This window comes from Seriola lalandi, unplaced genomic scaffold (assembly GCF_002814215.2).
Source record: "Seriola lalandi dorsalis isolate HSWRI2012SDOR001 ecotype SW California unplaced genomic scaffold, Sedor1 jcf7180002054423, whole genome shotgun sequence".
In the NCBI taxonomy this organism is placed as follows: domain Eukaryota; kingdom Metazoa; phylum Chordata; class Actinopteri; order Carangiformes; family Carangidae; genus Seriola; species Seriola lalandi.
The window spans coordinates 354403-359645 of NW_019524976.1; positions in this window are offsets into that span (position 1 = coordinate 354403).

The window sequence follows — 5243 nt, forward strand, 5'->3', positions numbered from 1 at the left end:
TTTCCAAGACGCCGCCATCTTCACCAAGCTAGATGTCCACAACGCCTGCCACCTGGTCCGGATCCGAGATGATGACAAGTGAAAGACCACCTTCAGCACCACCACGGGTCACTATGAGTATCTAGTGATGCGTTTGGACTCACCAACGCCCTGGCAGTCTTCTAGGCTCTGGTCAACAACGTTCTCCGGGACATGTTAAACAAGTATGTCTTTGTCTACTTCAATGACATCTTGATCTTCTCCAAGTCCAAGGAAGAACACGTCCATCGTGTCCAGACTGTCCTTCAGTGCCTGCTGGCCAACTTGCTCTTCATCAAAGCTGAGAAGTGGGAGTTCTACTATACATCCGTCTCCTTCCTGGGGTGCATCGTTGACCAAGGCAGTATTTGAATGGACTCCACCAAAGTGGCAGCTGTCACGTCCTGGCCCATCCCCGACTCCTGCAATTCTCTGTGAAGGAGGACTCTTCTCCAGATCCTGACACTATCCTCCCTGCTTCCCACCTAGTCGCCACCCTCACCTGGGAGGTTGAGGAGAGAGTCAAGGCCGCCCTGGAGGACCGGCCTGCCTCGTCGATCATCTGTTTGTTCCCTGAGATCTGTCATCCTGCAATGGGCTCACGGCTCTCCACTCACCTGCCACCCTGGTACCCAGCGGACCAAGGATGTCCTACAACAGAGGTTCTGGTGGGCCAGCATGGACATGGACATCCAGGAATTTGTCAATGCCTGACCAGTCTGCAACCAGCACAAGCCATCCCGCCAGGCTCCTGCCAGTCTCCTCCAACATCTGCCTGTGCCTCATCGTCCCTGGTCCCACATCTCCCTGGACTTTGTCACCAGTCTGCCACTGTCTAACGGACTCACCACCATTCTGACGGGGGTGGATCAGTTTAGCAAGATGGCCCACTTTGTTCCCCTGTCCAAACTCCCCTCAGCCAAGGAGACCCTGTTGCTGCAGCACAACACCCTCAACAGCTGATCTACTGGGTTGTCTCCATTCCAGTGCACCTATGGTTTCCAGCCACCCTTCTTCCTGGCCCTGGAAAAAGAAGTTTCCTGCCCTGTCAGTCCAAGCCTACATCAACCGCTGCCACCATACCTGGACACAAGCCCGAGCAGCCCTCCTGCCACTCTGCTAGATTCAGGTTTATTTCAATAACTTATTTTCTGTCTCCTCATGTCACTGGTATCATATTCTATTGAGTACAATGCACAATGTATAGAAGAACATTATCTTGTAGGGGATTGTCATTTAATACTGTAAATTCATACACAGCACTAACTAAAGCGTTTGTCTTTTACTGTAATTCAAAGGTATCCACACTGACAACTCAATGACTGGTGCCTAGAGAAAGAGGGACTCATGTATGGACAAAGGAAACCTGCATGGACATCCTTAGTTCTGAAATGGGCTGTGATGATGACAATAATGATGATGCCAGAAAACCACTTCCAGTTCATCTTCCTCTGGTGAGAGGACAGACCAGCTGTTTAGACATTTGTTTTGTTTATTATTTTCTGTCCTCAGTATTCACAGGTTCAGTTTCTATCTTCTTTTTAACAGATGATAGTAATACAATTTTTAAGAGCAGAATCTGTTCAGCTCTAGCACAGTCACCAACTTCACAGGTTAAAGTATTTACCAATTTAACATCAAAACGGTGTTCAATAGGGAACACATGGAACTGACCCACCAGAAGTGTAACCTGGAGCAAAATGGGACACAGTTCCTGTCTCCTTTTTTTGCCGCTGTTTGTTATCTACTTATGACGTGATCAGCCCAGTACAAAGTCAGGTCAGTTTAATAGGCTAATAATCTGTTAGCAATTGTTAAGCAATGAAGCAAGTTTTATTTAGGTTTAATCCATGGTTTCACATATAAGTAAATCAATCCAAAAATAACTCCATTTCCATTTAAACATCTAGTTATCAGTTGGCAAACAATGTTTGCAGTTGACAGATCTCACGAGAGTATGGCACTGAGACAGAGGCAGATCTCCAATAAACTTAATTTTCTCCTGATCTGTTGATCTGAAAAATGTCATTTTGATGTCAGAATGTTCTGAAGACATGTGGCTTCTGAAAACTGGGTCCAATATTTGTTTCAGTGACTATGGAGCGAAAGAGACAGTGATAATCTGTGATCTCGTTCACTTCGCCCATTTAAATGAATACACTCAGACCTGCTTCCAGTCTCCTAAAGGGGCGGGGAGGTGGAGAAACCCACATGACACAGATAGAGGAAATAAACATAAATTAAGTGTCTCGGTGTCTCTACTGTCTCTGGCGCAGCCAGGAGCGTGTTGCTGTCAGGTTGCTGATGCAGGTGGGTGTACTTAGTGTCCTCGGGGACAAAGGTCAGATCCTCCCCTCACTCATCCCCAGTTCCACCCTCTCATCCAAATATGGTTTCTTCTGGCTCCAAAAAACCAAGATGGCAACTTCCATTAAGCAAAACTCGAGGCTTCACAACGGCCACTAACAAACCAATGGGTGACATCACGGTAGTTTGCCACTTGTCTTGAACTAGCTCGCTAACTATCCTAGCCCTTTAATGTCATTTACAAGAAAAAAGCAATGGAAAATTTTTTTCTTTGCATTTTTTATTTACTTGGGTCTATAGCCACGTTTTCACCAAAAAGTTCCTGGAACTAATAATTAAATAATTGTGGTCTGTGTACAGATAAGAGCAGATATGGAGGAGGCAAAGAGGCCCAGGACAGTTACTGTGAATGAAGTGAACTTACTATCTTGCATACATAGCTACTGTCAAAATATTACCAACTGTCTACATAATGAACCCTCAAAATAATACTTAAATGTGTTCATTCAGTAAACTGTTGACCTGACTGAGGACAAGGGGATCCTGGAGGTCAGTAAGGAACTACCAGAGCATGAGACATAAAATAACATAAATCTTCTGAACTACAACCCTTTAATAAAAAATTTACTGTAAAAGTTATTTTGACATTCGTCTATGATATGCTTTGCAGATTCCAAGATATTGTCTGGAAGACATACTGCTTGAGGTGGACCTCCAGGATGGTGATCAGACACAGCTGACCTTGGCCCTGTTGTGCTCCTCCTCCTTCAGAGACATCGTCGCTTATCATAGCTTCAGGAAAACATGTCACTTTTTGTGGCTTGACAGTAAGTAAAGAAATTATGCTTTTGATAGTTGTAGACTTGCAACGTTTCAGCATATTTTTCGCATGATGCGTAGTGTTCAATTTGATAATCCCAAAATGTTGTTATACAGGTGTCATTGATTGGAGCAGGTTCTCCAACAAGTAGAAGCAGGACTTCCAGAGAATATAATCTGTGCTGAACTGCTCACGGTGCTACTGTTTATACAAGAGCTGCATGCTGGGTATTTATACTGTGCTTTGAAAATGGATGGCTGTAACTAGTAACTTGTTGCTAACAGAAAAGACTGTGTCTGAAACAAAAAAGAAACATAAACACCGGATGATAGCAGATCAAGAGTATGCTTTTGTTTTGTTTTTGCTACACCCACAGGTGTGTTGGAAGAGGAAGGCAGGGGGGAGCTGCAGGGGATCTCTTCTGAAGATCCCTACCCTGGATTCTGCAGCAATTTCTGCCAAAGTCTTGGGATCTGCAACACCTAAAGAGGTGTGCCTGACTTTGATGATTTTGTTGTAAATAACCAATAAAGTTTTTGCCCTCTTTCATGTGAGTAGCCATAGCCTGTGTGTGTGTGTGTGTGTGTGTGTGTGTGTGTGTGTGTGTGGTTGTACACTGGCACATATACACAAGACAAGCCGCAGTGCCAGGCAGGCATCCCCAGAGCCTGCCTGGCACAAATATTAGAACTGAGAGTAATAATAGTAACTATTTGTACAACATACTGTAACAACAGTGCATGGGAATAGTTCGAGCATGATTCAATACTACGTTTAAAACAACTTGCTGGAATACAATACAAAATACAATAAATTAATGAATACATAGTGGATTTTAAGTATGTATGATTTTAAGTATTTTATTCAGTAGTACTAACAAGACATAGCGGACCAGACGTGAGCTTTTATTTTGAATATTAGAAGCTCGGGGCATGAGGCGAGTGGGCGTGAGACTAGACGTTCCAGGCTGCCTCCATACACTATTGATACCAATAATATCCCTACTTTTAGTTATTTTTTAAATTTTGGGTTGAAGCGGGGTGATTTGGTGGGGCAGTTGGAGCATTTGGTGGGACATTGTCCCCCGTGCCCATGCCTAGAGCCGGGTACTCAAATATTGGTTGGGACAATTCTGTCCTCCCAAAATATTGGTAATTGTGTAATTACATTGTGTTTTATTAAATCCTCACATATTAGAAATTAAGATTAACTCTGAAGAAATACAACAATTGTCAATTTGACATCCACAGAGTCAACAGGACTAAATTTCAAAATCACTGAAATCTTTCCTGTGGGTTAAATACTGTGCTGGAAATAGTGGCCATCTTGAAATTTCAGGTGGCTGATGGGATTTTCAAATGAATAGCCCCAGAGGAATAAACATCAATTTTGGTGCTTGTACCCACATTTGAAAGGTTATTACAGTTACCTGTTGCACTCCATCAGAATATCTCTGCTGAAAATAGTACCACAAGTTTCTATTAATGCTTTCCATTACAGTTTGTATTTGTGGAGTGTCAGTGAAGGAGTGGATCTGTGTAATCTCAAACTGTTGCTGACAGAGGGGAGAGGGGAAGTAGTGAGGGGGCGGGGCCTTTTATCTGTCTGTGCTCAGGGGGCCATTCCCTCATAATCTGTCCCAGGGTGTAGGTGTTACTTTCTTTGACAGTTTAGTAAATTAATTACGAATGGGGATTTTTTTTTTTTTTTAATAAACCTTTGTTCTTCGCGGGACATCTTTTATCACCTCTGCTTCTCTCTTTTGTTTTTATTCTCGTTTCTTCCTTTTAGCTCCCTCGCTCAAAGGCTTTTTCTTGTCCGTTTTGCCGCCTACTACACGCGCACGAGCACGCACCCACTCTGCTGACGTGAACTCTGAAGGCGCTGCGCGGGAGGTCAGCAGCAGAGCGGGAGGTCAGCAGCAGAGCGGGAGGTCAGCAGCTAAATGGATAAGAAAAAGCCTTTGAGCGACGGAGCTAAAAGAAAGAAAAAAGAAGAAAAGCAAGAGAGAGAAGCAGCGGTGATAAAAGATGTCCCGCGTATAACAAACTTCTACAAAAAATCTAAACTGATGAATGTAGAAGACATAGCTCCGGAA